Here is a 20415-nt window from a genome sequence, read left to right as displayed (position 1 = left end):
TGTATTGAATATATAACTAACTAGTCGTTCTCTGTAAAGAATTATCGAATAAAGTGAACTGATGAACTTAATAATTAAATTTTGCACGCAATCGTTGAATTGATGTTTGCAATAATTCATTTATAGAAGGCAATTATTCAATTATCGCTTTTTGTTTACGTTTAATTTTAATGAACGTGCATTTTTGTTTATATAACTTTGTAATGCATGGACCTGTGCAACGGTTATCGAATATCTTTGGTGAATTTTATCCCTGATGTGGCAGAGGCATACAGAAGTATTTTTTTGTCGCGCCCAAGTATATTACGTGTGCTCAGGTGAAATCTGCGGAGCAAAATACATCGAACCGAGAACAACGCTGAGGCTTTTATAAGGGTTGGAGAAGGACAGACTAGAGAATGGAAATATGGTTTTAATAGATAGATAAGTAAGTCCGGTTTAGATATGTGACTGTATATTAACTTTTAAATCGCTGAAGTAATTGGCTCGAAATTCCAAATTCACGTTGCTTTTGACTTAAGTTTCTTTGACTCAAGGTCACAACAGAAAAGTCACTGTAATTAAGTTTTAGCTTCTTTACCAACATGTGCATCGGTCATCTTAAATTTTTTTCTGGCCCATTTCTATCAAGCTATAATGAACAAAACGTGATAGTTAGTACAAAATGGCTCAATGACTCCTCTAAAGAAGTCTTTGTTCAGCTCAAAAAATTATATACATGTATCATAAAAATGATTAAGTCATCCAAGTTAACAACTTGATATATCAAATAGTGGTCATTGACATCCAAGTGTGACATTATCATAATTCATGATCAAACCTAAGTCAAGGTCAATGTAACACTTTACTTTAAACACCCCTGCAGTTTCTAAACCACAGATGAATTGATTTGAATTGAAGCTTCAAAAATAATCTGGATTTGAGTCCACAGTATGCCATGACCATGTATTAAAGTTTTTTTAAAGTTAAGTCAACTACAGTTACAAAATCCAGCCCATGACTCTACATAAAGACACATATGAGAACTATTGACTTTACTGTTATGTCACACAAGAGTTATTTTTGCCTATATTGTGTGTCATAGCCATCTCCATGATCAAGGTCATGCATCAAAGTCAAGGTTATTGCATCTGTGGAATTCAAGATTTGGTACATTCATTGTATACACTTGATGGAGCACAATTGATTCTTATTCACTTCATTTTTTGCGTCATCTGATATCTATTAGATGACAACCTTTCCTCATGATTGAATCATGACTTCAAATATTAATCACTCTGCGTATGAATTCTTCTCAATGAAAGCCAATTTTCATACATAAATATGGATGGAATGAAGAACCTGCAATCGGAGATATGTCTTGCTTCTTATTCAGACGGGTATTTATCATGCAGGCAAAGATTCTCTTCGCTGAGAAGAGGTAACTTGCAATGGATTCAAAATAATTGCGTTAGTAAATGAATCAAAGTTAATCAGTGGGTCCATATTCTAAATGTTTCGTCACAAAATACACAATATACTATGTAATATATCAGAGAAGGATGTGATTTTTAAAAAAAAATGTAGGTGTTTTATTTTAATCCTTATTTGTCAATATGTTCTATATTGTAATATGACACAAAAGCAGATACAAATGTGGGATCACTAGGTCAAAATTATGTTATTGAATTATGCTTATATGAATTTTGGTTTCAATGAATGCCATGTAAGTAATTTCTCTCTATCTTTTGAACAGATACTTGTTGATGTTGGAAAGGAAGCCCTTCCTAATTATGAGAGGTTAGTTGAGGAAAGTGAATTTGAAATACCAAGAAAGTGGTAACAAAAACTCCCGGGAAATGCAACGGCAAAGGACGCTCCTCCATCATTATATGGATTCTACAAGCGAATTTGTTTTAAAAACGTGATAGAATCACGACAATGGGCAAAATAGCCACCTATTACAACGTAAATAGCTTTGTTGGTGAGGATTTGAGTGGCCACTGACCGTGTTGCACAAGACTTAATGGTCATTTATTCAAGTTAAACATGTTAAAATACATAGTATATGGTGTCAGGGGAATTGAAAGTTGCTGCTGGTCTCGAATGGACGTTGATTTCAAGTGGCCGCTAAGACAGTTTTGATTGTATTATACATGTGCAAGAATAAGAATTGTATAGTATTGCTGATTTTCTATTTTAATACGTTCTCACATATCACAGTTTGTTTATGAATTTTTTTCCCCTCATGATCTTTTTTAGTGTTTGCAATAAAAAGAGTTGAGGATGAGGGAACCAGAATTTAACATGGCATTCAATTCAAGCTTACACAGCTAATTTAAGACAGCCTTTAAATTTGACGGCGAGAAACCCTTGAACTCCATTCACATTTTCAATTCATTATTGTTGAACACATTTTTTTTTCAGAACATACCCAATTTTTCTTCTGAACATACCCAATTAATGTTTGAATAAGTTTATCTTTAAGGTCAAGATCTAGTAAATGACTTCAGACTAACTTTTTGGTACTAGATCCATTATGACGTCATAATCAATTTTAACTTTCTTTTTCCCGTACTTTATGGCTCTAGTAGAATTTTGTAGAAAATAAAGTACTTTCATAGAATTCAATTTGAAATCATGTGAAAAGTAATCCCGATACCTATATTCAATTTAATATTATTTTAAAGAAGAGGCCAAGAACATACAAATTACCGTTTTCTGAGAGACTGTAGGCAATCTGGATGCATTTCTTTGTCTGATATGGAAAAAAACTCCCGTATTCATGACCAATTTTCTTAATTTTCCATTGAAAATGACAGTTTAGAATATGATTTTTCGTCTTGTTCATCTACAAATTATGCCCGAAACACCTTATCTGACCAAGCTAAAGTTATAAAGCACCATTAAAGGAATTTATTTCTCAAATTTGAGAAATCTGTAGGCACCTTTCATTTACTAGATCTTGACCTTAAAATACTCTGATTTTTATTCATTTTGTGCATCATTTTTGCATTGATATGTGCAGTTGAAATTCATTGTAAGAGGTAAATTTTCTTTTATTTGTTTCTTTGTGTAATGGTTGTTGTTAACCAGAAATCCTGTATTCATTTTGCAGGAAGACCAATTTTAAATTTGTGTCATACTCAGTGATTTCTATGCACTAATGGTTGTGAATGTATTAAGTTATTTTTGTTCCGTTTCTTTGTCTGAAATATACAGTGTAACTGTTCAACAAACACGTTTTTGTTCTCATCCTGTGCTACTCTTTTTTTAAACATTGATTTTACTGTTAGTGTTATATATCTTACCTTGAAACCGTCACGGTAGCTCAGTCGGTAGAGCGCTCGCTTCGTGATCGGGAGGACGTGAGTTCAAACCTCGGCCGCGACTCACCAAAGTCGATAAAAAATTGGTAGCAACTGATCCTTCGCCATGCTCTCTGGCATTTTGAAGTGAAAGTTGCGGGTCCTTCGGATGAGACCTTAAAAACCGAGGCCCTGTGTCATGGCAGGCGTTGGTATGATAAAGATCCCTCACTGCTCAATGGCCTTGAGTGCCGAGTAAAGGTCAAAATTTGAAGCCCTTTACTGGTATATGGTGACGTCTCTATATGAGTAAAATTCTCGAATGGGACGTAAAACACCATAAAATCAATCAATCAATCTTTCCCTTGAAATTTTCAAAAATGATTTTTAAAATTGCTTGAGTGTTCTTTTCTTATAAGCTAAGGCGTTGAGTTATTTATGTTCTTGTAAAATTAATTTGTACAAGTAAGATATATTAACATGGAATTGAATGCCAGTAATGTTTCACAAACTTGCAGTTAACTATATGCCAGAAATATGCCACAAGTGTGTGCCGCAAACTTGCAGCAAACTGCACAATAAAAGGAATTGTTTACTGCAAATGTGACAGAACTTTGCTGCAAGTATGCCGCAAACTGTATGCCAGAAAAAAATTGCATACGAAAAATTCAGCAACTGTGTGCCAGAAGGCTTTTATTCTGGTAAGGGGTGTGCATATACGAGTGTAAATACGGATAAAATTTTAAATTTTAAAAATGTTCATGTATTAATATTGGAGAACATAGATTATAACAATCCGAAATCCATAAAAAATTATCTACTATAGTGAAAACTTTGATACTATAGTAAAATATAGTTACCTATTAATAGTATTTTTTTGTTAAGGTCAGCACTAAGACTACGATAATTCCTGAAGAAACTAGCTGTACCATACACAGGTACTTGTATTTGCAATAATATAATTGTTTTAACTCATATTATAATACGTGTAATAACACAAGGTATTTCCTGATGTGAGACGAATAATGACGCTGTTTACGGAGATAAAAAAAATAAAGACAAGCATGCCATTTTGTAGATACTAGTAGATTATCGTAGAAGATAATGGTAATATACAGTTTGCAAAAAGTAAAGTAAATGAGTGCGATTCTGGGGAGGGGGAACTCCATGTAAGTTGGAGTGGATACCTTGTGTTATTATACTATGGGTTTAAAAATTCATTGATTTGCAGAAACAAGTGCCTGTGGCACCATGTGTGAGCTACAGACATATGGTCTATAATAGAGATTTGCATGTTCTTTCCTCTGAAACTATATGTTGCACATTTGTACATATTTAATAAAATACAAAAACATAATTTGAAAAAAACAATGTTCTTTGGTTGTTTTCGTTCTCACACGGTCCGTCTACTCCACAGGCTGAATAGAATAAGTACGGCTCACAACAAGACTAGATTGTGGACAAGACACTCAGGGTAGCCCCAATATGGATTATAAGTAGCTGGAAAGAACCTCCAATAAAATACAAAGAAAAAAAGTTTAATGTCACATATGGTCTTACATGAATGCACACCATATTTTGTAAATATAAATAAAGATAATGTACATACTGTCCTAAATCAAGTACATACTTAACTCATAGACAAAAGCAATGATGAGTTTTGGTTACTCCCATGACAAACTATCATAATAGAAATTTTTCGTACTTTGAAATAGTCAAATTCGTGTTTCTATAAATAGAATCAAATTAAGCAGAATAAAGATGCTAAAAAGGTGATGAAAAACGCAGTGACTGTTTTTTAGGGAAACATGTAAATGAAATAAATGTAGAAAATAACTAAGATAAAATAATAGAATAATAGAATATAAACCTTACCAGCTGCTTACATCAGAAACGTTTGTTCAAATCACACACCAAGCAGTACTTGAAGTCAACTTTCTCTCAAGGCGTATCAAGTAAACATATTTGCTGGTTATTTTAAATGTTTTATGGTGTCCAAAACTCATATTACACGAAATGTCGGATAGTAATAAGGAAATATCCAAAGAACTGGGGTTTCGTAAAAGATATTTTCTATAATGCTAAGATTAAAATGAAGGTGCATGTCCACCTTGGGATATGTACTACAGTAATATTCTTTTAGCTGTGTGAGTGGTATTACTGTGTAAATCACACAAGCTTATAACGTTGGCATGTCGTATGAAGCGCACTGGCGCCTCATGAAAAATATGCCTATTTGTAAGACTGTGTGAATTACACACCTGCAAGTCTGTGTTATTTCACACACAATTTATATGTTTCAAACCAGCATAAATATATCTGAAGATCTGAATTTGTTGCTGCCCTATATCGTTCTATTTTCGTTACCGTCTCGTTAGCCCTATCGTGACGCGACGTTTGCGCAAGCTTCTCCGTGTATATTTCTACGCGTGACTCTACATAAAAAATGGCATTCAAATCAATTTCCTACTTGGTTTAGTAAACCAACATAGCAGATGTAAATAACTGAATTTTATTATATATACAAAATCAAGATGTAAGACAAATAACTTTAGTGTGACGACCTATGTAAATGATACCTTACTCCTGATCTGATTTTAATCTGATTAAAATCAGATCCTTTGATCCTTTCACTTAGATCGCTACGATCTATGTGAGCGGATCAAGGATCTGATTTCAATCAGATTGCATCTTATTTTTACCTTCGTCCTTGCTGTTAGTTGTTGGCACTCGCAAGGAACATGTTGGATCCATCCACTCATCTGTACATTGACATCGAAAGGTTCCGGCTTCAAGGGTCTGGCAAGTACCGCCATTCTTACAAGGGTTAAAATGGCAAAGGTTTTCTATGTCGCATCGTGTGCCTAAAGATGCAACATCCCATGAAATAAAGTTAATTTTTCAATGATCAAGCAATGATTATTTGGAGTATTTGTCTTTTAAACTAAAACAGTACTTTCTATGGGTCTATTGTAGGGGACTCATCAATTGCATTTAAAAAATAATGGCAATGTAATTTCAATGATAATTTAAAGTTACAGAAGCATGTAGGCAGTAATCTTACACAATATTATGTGGTACGTTTACTTAATAAATTTCAAACAGGAAAACTAGCATTAAATATTTGATTATAAATTCAATAATGAGAATGAAACAGTTATTGTTTAACGTCATACCAGTGAATCCTTCAACACAGAGGCAACGATAGCCTCCATCTGAGTTGAGACACGTGCCGCTATTTGAGCAAGGTGAACTTTGACAATGGTTAGTCTGAATCTGAACATTACAATCCCTCCCCTGCCAGCCTGTTAGAAATCGTACACAATGAAAATATCTCAGAAAAGGGAAGTTCAAAAATGTATGCATTCAAACATATTGTACTTCTTAATATACACCAGCTTTACCTTTTAAGCATATTTTAGATCCACTATTGGTATCACAGGTGTAGTGGCCAAAATTGTCGTCACGTGACCGACAGTAGGTAGTACAATTTACTCCAAAATAATCCTGATCGCAGTCGATTCCTAAATTGGTTTAGTAGAAAAACACAGAAAATAAAAAATATGAATTTGATAATGTATACAAAATTAAAGTGTAAGACAAATGATTTTAGGATGACAACCCATGTAAATGATATCTTGCTCATCATCGGATTCTTACCTTTGTCCCTGCTGTTAGTTGTTGGCACTCGTAAAGAACATGTTGAATCCATCCACCCATCTGTACATTGACACCGAAAGGTTCCGGCCTCAAGGGTCTGGCAAGTACCGCCATTCTTACAAGGGTTAAAATGGCAAAGGTCCTCTATGTCGCATCGTGTGCCTTAAATAACAACAATCCCAAATCAATATTTCAATTATCAAGCAAATGATTATTTGGAGTATTTGTCTTTTAAACTAAAACAGTACTTTCTATGGGTCTATTGTAGGGAGCTCATCATTTGCATTTAAAAAAATAATGAAATAATGGCATTGTAATTTCAATGATAATCTAAAGTAATTATGTAGGCAGTTTTCTTTTAGAATGTTATGTGATATGTTAACTTAATAAACTTCAAACAGGCGAACTAGTAATAAATATTTGATAATAGATTAAATATGGAGAATAACACGTTTACAGTTATTGTTTAATGTCATACCATTGAATCCTTCAACACAGAGGCAACGATAGCCTCCATCTGAGTTGAGACACGTGCCGCTGTTTGAGCAAGGTGAACTTTGACAATGGTTAGTCTGAATCTGAACATTACAATCCCTCCCCTGCCAGCCTGTTAGAAATCGTACACAATGAAAATATCTCAGAAAAAGGAAGTTCAAGAATTTATGCATTCAAACATATTCTACTTCTTATCATACACAAGCTTTACCTTTTAAACAAATTTTAGATCCACTATCGGTATCACAGGTGTAGTGACCAAAATTGTCGTCACGTGATTGACAGTAGGTGCTGCAATTCACTCCAAAATAATCCTGATCGCAGTCGATCACTAAGTTGGTTTAGTAGAAAAGCACAACAAATGTAAATATATGAATTTAATAACATATAAAAAATTAAAATGTAAGACAAATGATTTTAGGGTGACAACCCATGTGAACGATATCTTGCTCATCATCGGATTTTTACCTTTGTCCCTGCTGTTAGTTGTTGGCACTCGTAAGGAACATGTTGAATCCATCCACCCATCTGTACATTGACACCGAAAGGTTCCGGCCTCAAGGGTCTGGCAAGTACCGCCATTCTTACAAGGGTTAAAATGGCAAAGGTTTTCTATGTCGCATCGTGTGCCTAAAGATGCAACATCCCATGAAATAAAGTTAATTTTTCAATGATCAAGCAAAGATTATTTGGAGTATTTGTCTTTTAAACTAAAACAGTGCTTTTTATTGATCTACTGTAGGGGACTAATCAATTGCATTTAAAAAATAATGCCAATGTGATTTCAATGATAATTTAAAGTTACATATGGATGTAGGCAGTAATCTTACACAATATTATGTGGTACGTTTACTTAATAAATTTCAAACAGGAAAACTAGCATTAAATATTTGATTATAAATTCAATAATGAGAATGAAACAGTTACAGTTATTGTTTAACGTCATACCAGTGAATCCTTCAACACAGAGGCAACGATAGCCTCCGTCTGAGTTGAGACACGTGCCGCTATTTGAGCAAGGTGAACTTTGACAATGGTTAGTCTGAATCTGAACATTACAATTCCTCCCCTGCCAGCCTGTTAGAAATTGTATACAATTAATATTTCTTTAAAAAAAGGATCCAGAATTTATGCATTCAAACATATTCTACTTCTTATCATACACAAGCTTTACCTTTTAAACAAATTTTAGATCCACTATCGGTATCACAGGTGTAGTGACCAAAATTGTCGTCACGTGACCGACAGTAGGTGGTGCAATTGACTCCAAAATAATCCTGATCGCAGTAAACGTTCAACTTGAACTGCAATCTGCAGTTTAAAACAATAATGCGCATACAAATTAGAAAAGATACCCATCTTTTATTTAATTTCAACAGTCAAATTCAGAATTAAAAGTTCTCTCTTTTTATGTCCTATATGAAAAAGAGTCTCCTTTTTTACATAGTGGCTATTTAATTATGGTACTGAAAAACCAGGCCGACTTAAAAACTTATTTTTATCACATATCAATTTTGAGGAAGTAATTATTTAACTTTCGTTTGGAGTGTATAATATAATATTCAAATAAATTCGTTTATATCTAGGGACGTAAAATTCTTTCTATTATAAATTTCAATCGTCACTTTAACTTTCCTTCAATCACAATTGCTAATCAAAGACACTCTGATATCTCGGAATAAAAGACACCACAGAGTCTGGCAGGTCTCCTTTGTATTTGGATATTTCCCTGAATAAAGACATTGATGACAAACTGACTTTTCTATTGTCAACTCCCGTTATTTATGCAGCAATATAACATTATCGCAAGCATATGGAGTTTTTGTCTCCCAGTTGATTCGCTTTGCAAGATTTAGCCCTAATCTTAGAATCCATAAGATGAAAAAAAAAACTGAAGTGACATAACTTAGGGTTGTTTACATAAGGATGGTAGTAATATTGATTTAGTTTTGGCCTCTTACTCTTGAAAGATTTATTCTAATTTTAACATTCCATTGTTAAACTCTAACTATAATCCTGTGCTGTGTCCGACCATTCCTTGTGGGACAAGTTTTGAACAAATTCGAATCAACAGTTACTGTAACTGAGGATGCTTTTCTATTAATGTAACTAATCATTGCCCTGAGTGAAAGATTTAAAAGATTTTTAGAGTATGTTACAAGGTAAAACTTTAATTATTTAGTATTTATCAGATTTGTGACCTGCATAATGGCCGACGTTACATATTTCCCTTTCAAAGTATTTTACTTCGAAATATTTCATGAAAGTTTAAGCAAATAGAAGTAGCACAACCAATATTACGCGTATAGTTTTCTTACAAGTTTTCTTTGATATCTTGATCAAAGAAAAAATTATAAAATTAATTTCTTAAATCCCTATTTGAAAACCTCCTTACCTCGGGGCTCATGATTCCAGTAACCCGGTTACTGCATGTATACTATCTGAGGATGTTGATATATATAAATGTTACTTCACATAACTATATGTCGTTCCTGAAGGATGAATTGTAAGACTTTTTCTCTGAATTTTCATTTTTATACTTTTATTCCCTATTTTGGCTCCACCCTACCCCTGAATTCATGATTTAAACAAACCTGAAATCTCATTACCTGAGTATTCTTGTTCATTACTATACTAATCATGGCTCTGCTTAAGAAGACTTTAAAAGACTCTTTCACACATATTCCTTCGTATAAAACTAACCCATAGTATCCCTGGGGGCCATGAATTGAGCAAACTTAAATACACACTACATGAAGATGCTTGCGTTTTTATACAATTTACTTAACATTCCTCTGCCGTTCTTAAAATTAATTAAGATTATTCAAGATTCATAGATATTCTGAAATTATATTTTGCATCGTGTTGCCCCACCTTATCCCGTGGCCATGATTTAAACAAATTTGAATTTATGAATCTATACTGAGAATGCTAGTGTAATGATACAAGTGATCAGGGCTCTGTCCTTTTTCAACGATTAAATAAAACTTGGACCACCTTTACAGGCCACGTAGTACCCCAGGGGCAATAATTTGAATCTGCTCTACTAGAGAATGCTTGAATATCAGTATGGATAATAATGATCCAGTAGTTCTTTTGAAAAACATTTTCCTGTACATTCCAAAGTAAAACGAGAATACCTCATTGTCGCTCCACCCTTTCCCAGGGGCAATTAATTGAACAAACTTTAAATTTTTACTACCTGGGAATGGTTGCATAATAATAGAACTTTTCATGGCCCTCCATGATGAAATTTATATCCTATTCTTGTTCCACCCTGACCCCGGGAACCATGATTTGAACAAATTTGAATCTACACCACCTGAGGGTGCTTTCATGTTAATATGAATAGTTACGGCTTAACTGTTCTTGCAAAGAAGATTTTATACATTGTTTTCCTATATTTTCCTGTAAAACTTTGATCACCTTTTGTGGCTCAACTGTATCTCCGCGTGGGTCACGATTTAAAAAATAATAGTTTTTACACTATGAGGAAAAGCTTCCATATGAGTTTTATGATTATTGGCACAATGGTTCTAGAGAAGACGATAGTTACAAATATTGTATTTATTTGGAAATTAAAATAGTAAACAGACGACGCAATGGTCATCTTGGATTCTACGTGGTGCCATTACACAGACTTTTAATACATTTCTACCATTGATATCTGCCAATTTGCACATGCTCTTTTTAATACGCAACAATATAAACGCCAATATAAACGCTAAATAAGTCGATACTAAACACATACTGTAAACATACATGTCTTAGCATTAATCTTATTTTAGTGCCTTTCGTGCAACTTCATGTCGGTTAACTTATTTGTAAGCTTATGAATTGATTTAACTGAAACCGAGGCAGGCCACTGACAGATAAGTTGATGTTACAGGGATTTCAACAACCTCGTTTAAAGTCAGCATTTCGTAACTTCACTCTATGGTCATTATAATGACATCGTTAGGAAATATAACCTATCATTGGGTCGTATTTTGGCTGGCGTGTTTCATACCAATTGTTAAACCTACCTTACCTATACTGGATTGCTAAACTTCATAAAATCCTTACAAACAGGGACACATTGCCTGGTCTAGCAAATGCTCTACCAAATCCCTATCTTTACTCCTTACAAAAATATTAACTGCTGTAAAGGAGAAACTTCAGACGTATTGTGCTACAGCATATTCTAGAAGTAGTGTTAATCAGATGTGGATTCTCAAAAACTCCAAACAACCTTTAGAAAATTTAAAATCGCTAAATTTTTCAGAAGTCAGTAACATCCAGACTTATGATTTCTTTTTTACATTTCATACAACCATTCCTCTCGATAAATTAAAAACTAGGCTTTTTGATATTATAGACAACTGCTTCTTCAATAAAAGTGGAACAAGAAAATGTTCGTTTCTTGTGATTGATCATCTACAAAATTACTTTGTTTAAAATCACGCTGATTTTACACATAAGTACTCTGAACTTGATATTAAGGTATTTCCATCCTCCTATGATGTCATAGGTTTTTTGCAAAAACTGTTATCAATATAAATTCATACCAAATAGAACAATATATTTTGGAAGAATGCTTTTCAATAGGTGTAATGTATCTTATAAGTAGCAAGTATTTCGAAACTTTCAGCATCAGAATAATGCATTTAAACCAAACGTACAATTTTTTTTATTTGACATATATTTATTTATGTCTCCTATCTTAAAGTTATATGAATCAAAATCATGTGTTTCTTTTAAGATTATTGTATCACTCACTGTATCACAAAACAAAAGATTTATGTGAAATATAAATATAGCGAAGTTTTGAAAACTCAATTGCACTGTAAAGCAAGAAAAGAACTGCAAAATGCAAGTGCCGGAAAAAGAAATGTATTTATTGCGTAGTTTTTATCGTCAATGTCAACAATGTCAAGTCCTTTATTTTTAGCGTGAAACTTATAAACAACATTGAATTGGAGCAAGCAAAAGTGAGGAATAAGTTCTGATCATCTTTTTTGAAGATTGTATCATAATTCTCGGTCATCCGACATTTATATCTATGGAATTGACACCATGGTAAATTCTTCAACTTTTCAGTGCATGCGTACAATAAAGAGGAAACAGTGAAGCAATATTTTTGTGTTTGGTTATACAAAGATATTTTTTACTTTTGTTTTTCTCCATAAAAGTACCTTTTTTAGGTTCTGAAACCTGTAATTTTCTGAAACCTAATATCTTCAGGAACTGAACAAAATTTGCATGTGTCATGCCAAAATTCTACTTTTGTCAATTTTCCCGTTTTTCCGTCACGGTGTCACTTTAAATAATATGGCGACCTATACATTTTTTGCAATAATTAGTTTTAAACTATATTAAATAAAAATAAACAACGAAATAAACAAAAACAGCAGTTTTTTGTACTTTGAACCATTAAAATTGTGAGGATGGAAAAACCTTAAAACAATGCTGGAATTCCTCATTGACAACATTTATATAGTCTTCGGAGATCAGGTCTTCCAACAATTCCAATTGGAATTCCAATGAGCGAATTGTGCTCCTTTATTAGCCGACCTTTTTTATATTCCTATGAAGCAGAAATTATTCAGTAAGTTCAACATGAGAAGAAGAAAACACTTGCTGTAACCTTCAACTTGACATTTAGATATATCGGCGACGTATTATCTATTAACAATAGTTACATCCATTCATATTGGACTCGATAAATCCCAGTGAACTTGAAATAAAGGACACCACAGAGTACCACATCTGTTCCATATTTGGATATTTTACTGACTATGGACGATAAAGGCAAACTAACAACTAAACTGTATGACAAACGAGATAATATCGGCTTTTCCCTCGTCAACTTTCCTTATTTATGTAATAATACACCACTATCACCTGCATATGGTGTTTACATCTCCCAACTTATTCGATACTCACGAGCTTGCTCCGAGTACGATCAATTTTTAAACCAAGGCAGACTACTGACAGATAAGTTGATGTTACAGGGATTTCAACAACCTCGTTTAAAGTCAGTATTTCGTAAATTCTATGGTCGTTATAATGACTTTATTAGCAAATATAATCTGCATTGTGTCCTATGTTAGCTGAAGTGTTTCAAACCAATTGTTAGGGCTTTGTTTTTATACTGAATTTGACTACGGAATGTGTGACGGGTCAACAGTGGATGCTTACTCCTCCTAGGCACCTGATCCCACCTCTGGATTTGCCAGGGGTCCGTGTTTCATGCACTCTTCACAAGTTTGTATTGTTTGTAGATTTTTATGAGATCGATCACTGTTCGTTATCTTCACCTTGTCACCTTTGTTGTATACTAATATTTGATTATGGAATGTTCCGTCTATATCTGATCTAGGGCTCACGGCGGGTGTGAACGGTCAACAGGGGATGCTTACTGCAACTAGGTACATCTACTTGATCCCACCTCTGGAATTTTAGGGTTTCGTGTTTTATGCTCTCCTCACATATTTGTATTGTTTATAGATTTTTTTTAATTCTATCACCCTTCGCTATCTCCACATTTTTTACTAAACCCTCACTTGTTCCTGACTCATAAATATTCTTGAAAACAAATTTTAATAATGAAGCTTATGAATGACCATTACACTTTAAGTGAGCATTTTGAAAGCAATTATTTAGTTCAAATTTTTTTTGATAAAAAAGTATAATAATGAATAAATGTATGATTTATCTGTAATTTAATGTATAGTTTTCTTCATTAACCATACCAACCATGATAGGTTAAATATAAGGACAGGTAATAAATATATCTAGATGAAAAATAAGATATAACATAAGCTTACGTTGTTAGATCTGAACTGACAATATGAGGTACTTGTGCAGCAGACGTGAAAGCTGGAGTAGCTCTATAGATGTAATCTAGGAAGTCTACGTAATCATCGTCACTAAATTCGTCCCTATCCCATATCTCCACCTTTATCATAAGGCTACCCTGAAGTAGTTATAGATATAGATATATATATATATAGATCTATATATATATATATATATATATATATATATATATATATATATATATATATATATATATATATATATATATATATATATATATATATATATATATATAACTACTTCAGGGTAGCCTGAAATTAATTTGTACCAAATTTGGACGTTAAGTAATAAAGTAATGATGTGTCCGCGAACTATCAGAACAACCTCCATATATATATTTTTATCAAATCACTTGGAATAAAACTTCACACTTAAACAAAATAATATGTATATATAGGGATACGTGCATTAAGCTGCCACAGCTTGCTAGATCGCTCCAGAAAAAAGGCAATTCAACCAACCTTCTGTTGGCGATTGAAAACCGAAAGCAACTGACACAACAACGTAACCACTAAACCCTCTATATTTACAATTTGATATGTTTATTCAGGAGTTGAAAATCAATTGATTCTTAATATTACTAGACCTCTATACTAGTATTACACGCATGGTCTGTTTGGTGTATTCTGATAAACTTTAAAAATAAACATGAGAAATGAAAAGTGAGTTTTACTTTTTAAATTTTATTAACTGACTTTTAGAAAACTATTTTTTCCTTGTAAGTGTCCGTGTTCTTTATGATTGTATCCATAAAAAAACTCAGAATGAAAACTGTATAGGAAAAAGAGCAGGAAATCAGTATGGTGTCTGCATGTGGTTCCTGTAGATAATTTTGTAAAATAAAAAAACATTTTGTTTTTCTTAGTGAAGAAATGCTGTAATTAGACTAAGAACTAAGAAGTATAAAAAAATATCTCCAGTTGGTGGCCAAGACATTCAATAGACACCTCGAGACTATTGGAAGATTGTATTACAAAATTGTAGCAACAGGAAGTATGGCGGACAGGGTACAGATGCAGTAGACGACTAGTAGGAGATAAGATAAACCTATTGCTCTACATCATTTCAGAAAAATGGACACCACCGATCGATGCTGTAACCCAACTGACCACTTCCGATAACCATCAACTTCAGATCAACGCAAATACGGCTTTATTTGGCCAAATACCATATTCTAATTAGAGAAATGTTCTATGTCATACACAGAAGAAAATACTAAGTTTTGCGTAAGAAATTTTGTCTATATATATATATATATATATATATATATATATATATATATATATATATATATATATATATATATATATATATATATATATATATAACCGGCCAATTGACGAAGGGAAACAGCATTGGATTGGCAACACCTGATATACTATTTCCAAAATGTATGATATTTTTGTTCCTTATTGCACCCGTCGACCTCTTTCCATACGGGCAGCTTGTGACACTAGGAAACCTACAACACAATAATAGTTATTAGAAAGTACAAAACTAATCGTATACTTTTCAACTTTTTTACCATCCATTTTGATTTTTATATTATGATTGCAGGAAAATATTCTTCTTGTGAGGTTTATTGTTTAAAACATATTTTTACAAATATAATATGGAATGTCAAACACAAAGGTACGTAGAAAGTTGTTCTTTCATTTTTTGTTAGAATTCTACAATTTTACCATACCCATTAAATTTGTCCAGACAGATGATAAATCGGTGGTCACAGCCAGTGTGTTCGAAGAAATCGTCACATGTGTCACCATCATAATTCTGACCCCTCGGATTCCGAAAACTCACCATCAGAAGCGAGAGATGTCCCGAACCTCTACATATCTATTTTAGGATTTTAAGGACAGATGATGTAAACAAAAAAATGGATGCCTAGATAGGTATATATTTTTGGGCTTATTTTTTGTTGTAAATGATGCAAATAATAAATTTTTTAAGTATTAAAAAAATTTAAACCTTCTTTGATTTAAAATTCTACATTTCTGCACCATCATCATTAATCTATAATCATTTTTGTCACTTCAAATCCCAATATTGTGAATGAAAAATTTAAAAAAAAAATGTTCATTTTACTTAAATAAGCATGACTCAAGTTGTTATTTTCAAATTGTTTGACAGAAGTTTGTTTGTATCATCTGTACACTTTATCAAATAAAATTTTTTTTATTTATTCTCCGTCGCCAATATATGTAAATCATTTACCACTTAAACATATCTAATTCCAGTTACATTATGATCTGTGACTGGTAATTGGTTAAGTGTAATTAATATCAAAATGTGATAAATCATAACAATGCAGTCTATGCAAACATGTCCAATCTTGAAATTAATTCATATTAAACATTAAAAAAATGAAAAAGGTGAAGATTACAGTGATCGATCTCGAAAAATCTATAAACAATATAAATATGTAAAGAGGGCATAAAACACGGACCCCTTTAAATTCCAGAGGTGGGATCTTTGAGATAACTGAGGATTCGAGAAATGCAGGGTAAAATACTTAAGGAATAAGTAGTTGGGACTTCAAAACGACTTCGACATATCCATGGTCGAGATACCGAAGTTCAATTGTATATATAAAAGACAATTGTGTTGGGAAGCTTTCACATAAGGTCAATATTTTTAATTAAAACCAATCAATTTTTTGTATTTCTTAATCATCTCCCCTATAAAGAGGACATGGTCCTTCATTTTAACGAATTTTAATTTCCTTTACTTGAGAATGCTTTATGGCATGTTTGGCTGAATTTGGCCAGTGGTTCTGGAGAAGAAGTTGAAAATGTGAAAAGTTTACAGACGACACACAATAGAGGGGCAAACAGAAGTGAGAGAAAGCATGCTCTTTGCTAGTCATTCTATAAGTACATTGTATATATGTATATTCTTGTTGAATTAAGTCATAACTTCACTGCTTGCATGATTCTAGCTGTAGAACTGTGGCGTTATGGTTTTATATTTTAGTCTTTATAGTCAAAGACTAAAGTATAAAATCATAACGCTACAGTTCTGCAGCCAGCATGATTCCAACTAAAGTCATTCCAACAGTCTAGATATGCATCGAGAATCTTTCTTAAAGAATAAGATACCTGTGACAAAGGAAGACTATTGAATTTGGAGAAAATAGAAGAAAGTTTCAATTTAATAAAACCTACCTCAAAGACGGTAACAAAATATAGCAACTGACAAGCGACCGTCAACATTTTACTTTGGAACGGGACCCACTCCTACAATCAATTTCAGTCACTGTAAATTGCTGAGATAAACCTAAGTTTAAACATTAACAAATATAAGGAAGTTTGGATAAAGTATATTTAAGAAATAAACAACAATGTTAAAAAGTTCTCTGGGAAATGAACTTGGTTGGTCACGTGATCAAATCCTGTGAAGCCCGAAGGGCTTCTCAGAAGATTTGATCACGTACCAACCAAGTTCATTTCCCAGTGAACTTTTTAACATTGTTGTTTATTACTTTTATTTACATTTGAGACGAATATTCTGAATAGAACTGCATTTATTACACGAACGGCCCGCCGTATTGCTATGTTGTGACGCGCAATGACCTAGAAGTTGTTTGGTCTTGAGAGTTCGCCTCGCTCCAACATTGGAATACTTACATTGATGTTTAGCAGTCCAGTTCAGGAAATATCTGTTCATAATGAAAAAACAATGATCGCTACTGGGAATTATCTTACTATTATTGTACGAGTTCTTTATATATAAAGTCAAAAGCGGTGCTATCGTCTTCAGTTTACATACCTTCAAAGGAATTTCGGGTTAAAAAGGTAAGCGTGATTTTAGGCTAATTAGAAACATTCTTCACACCGAAGAAAGATCTAACGATCATTTGTTGAACGAAAAAAAAATATATGTTTCAATAATTTTATCTTTTTCATCGCTTTGACGGTTCAGAAGTTCCGAAACCAGTGTCACTGTGACAGAAATATGTAGACAAGATATCGTCTCGCTGTGTGATTCGGTTACGCCATGACCTCTGACCCCCTAATAAGTTCATACAGAATTGAACATATTTTCTCTTCTATAGGTTCATCTAAGAAAAATATTTGCAAATGTAAATAAATCTCAATCCACACATGACATCAAGAAGGCAAATCCTTATACTTCATACTTGTAACTGATGTTTTGTTGATATATAATTTTATTTTGAATATTTTTAAATATCAATATTTCAGATTCCGCATTGCGTAATTTTCTCTAAATCATTTAACATTACAAAATTTCCGTGTTCAATGTGACCACTTTGTTATAAGCTGTGTTCTCCTCATGTATGCACACTGTACACTTTTAACTTGTACACTTTGATCTATACAATTTACTAGTATAATATAATCTGTTAATTGTTTATATTCCGGGCGATTTCTTATTCATATTTTATTTTTTTAAGGCAATAGACCGAGGTTAATTTGTTAGGTATTTCAAACCTGAACTTAAGTACGGTGAAATAAGTAATGGATATTTGCCGAATACAGTTCTGTCTGAAAAAATATCAGACTATGGGTCTATTAGGTTCGTGAGAGCTAAAAACTGTCACATTTTTTCATACAGAATTGTATTAGGCATATGGCATACTTAAAACATTGCCTTTTAAATTTCATTTGTTGATTTACCTTAGACAGTCCGGCATTATTACAAAATTCCAAATTGTTAATGAGCAATTCTTTCAAGAATGTAGGCTTGAATGAAACCATACTCTCCGTGTTGGGAATCAGGTACATTGTTGTTTGGTACGTACTAATTTGAAATAGAAAATATGGACGAAATTTTCCTTACTTTAACATGCATAGAAAAGGTCATGCATCAGATTTTGATACAGACAATCTGGTGGTTATTTTGATTAACAGACATATAGCTAGATACTATTATTATATTGTGGCTCACCACAAGTTTAGACGGGGCATATATATAGTTTGGTCCTGGCTTTAGAGGAAATAAGCAAATCACACTCTGGACTTGTGAAAACCTTAGAAATAAGTTTCTAAAATGGCCTGGAATCGCTTCAAACTACAGCTAGTACTCTAACTTAAGCTGTTGAAAACTTGAACAGGCAGAACAGTAAAATGTCAACAACACCGAGTAAATCGAAAAACCCTGAAAAGGAAATAAACTCAATAAAAAATAAGCTTAAGAACTCAGATGAAATCAGGAACGACCTTCAAATAAAAGTTGCGAATCAACAACTTGAATTAGAATCAAGGAGGCACAACTTAAAGATGAAAAAATCATGCATAATACATGCAAACACCAACTCCTTAACATGTTAGAAGCAAACAAGTCAGAAAGCTCTACATTAGTGAAAAACTGAAAAGCAAAAATGAGGAGTAACTTAACATGGAAAATGGAAAGAAACGCCTAAAAAAAATGAGGCACTTTTTAAGGAGATTCTTAATTTGCATATTTCCAGTACAGAATCCAACAATGAGAAGTTTACACAGCTATGTAGGAGATAAGAAAATTGAAGAAAATCATCTTCTACGTATAAGCTTCATAAGGGAAATCAAACTTCTCCTAAGACAAACCCCCCTAAACCCAAAGTCCTGTTAGTGGGGACTTCTAATACTAAGAAGATTAATCCAGACATTCTTAGTTCATCATTCAAAACAAAACAAAACTTGCTTATGTAGTAATGGGTTATTTGTGATATTTTAAATTGTAAATGATTAAATATAAAATAATTTAATAGATAAACACATTGCCTTAAATAAATGAATATGAATTTAAACTTAAACTCTGTTTGACAATTTCAGTTGCTAACCTCACTGCATGGTCGTACTTATTTTAGATTTAGAGTTATCTTTTCATAGTTAGAACTCTTTAGTGTATTCATAAGGTTGAGAACCAGTTTAGAGGACAGTTATAGTCGATTGGCTATTCTTGACATACATAGATTTTATTGGTAGGTCACTGAGGTCAAATTCCTAGTGAGGATAGCCTTTGTCTTTTAAATTCACTTTGAATCTAGCCATAAGTCAGAGAGGTAGGATTGTTTCCATCTTGGTTTGATATATATATATATATATATATATATATATATATATATATATATATATATATATATATATATATATATATATATATATATATT

General features: G+C 32.8%; 1 long non-coding RNA gene and 1 other non-coding gene across 2 annotated transcripts; one reads left to right on the top strand and one right to left on the bottom strand.

The window, feature by feature from the left end:
* The first annotated feature begins 3299 nt into the window (after positions 1–3299).
* Trnat-cgu (transfer RNA threonine (anticodon CGU)) lies at positions 3300–3372 on the top strand. The gene has a single exon. It is a non-coding gene; the product is annotated as a tRNA-Thr (tRNA).
* Positions 3373–6078: 2706 nt separating this feature from the next.
* Positions 6079–6771, bottom strand: LOC133195573 (uncharacterized). Its single transcript, XR_009722219.1, has 3 exons — positions 6692–6771; positions 6464–6592; positions 6079–6151 (listed from the first exon to the last, which is right to left on the bottom strand). It is a non-coding gene; the product is annotated as an uncharacterized LOC133195573 (long non-coding RNA).
* Positions 6772–20415: the final 13644 nt, after the last annotated feature.

This window comes from Saccostrea echinata, unplaced genomic scaffold, assembly GCF_033153115.1.
Source record: "Saccostrea echinata isolate AGI-Se365-2 ecotype Australia unplaced genomic scaffold, CSIRO_AGI_Sech_v1 ptg000029l, whole genome shotgun sequence".
Classification (NCBI taxonomy): domain Eukaryota; kingdom Metazoa; phylum Mollusca; class Bivalvia; order Ostreida; family Ostreidae; genus Saccostrea; species Saccostrea echinata.
The sequence above is the reverse complement of the archived record's forward strand: the minus strand, read 5'-3'. Positions and strand labels throughout refer to the sequence as shown.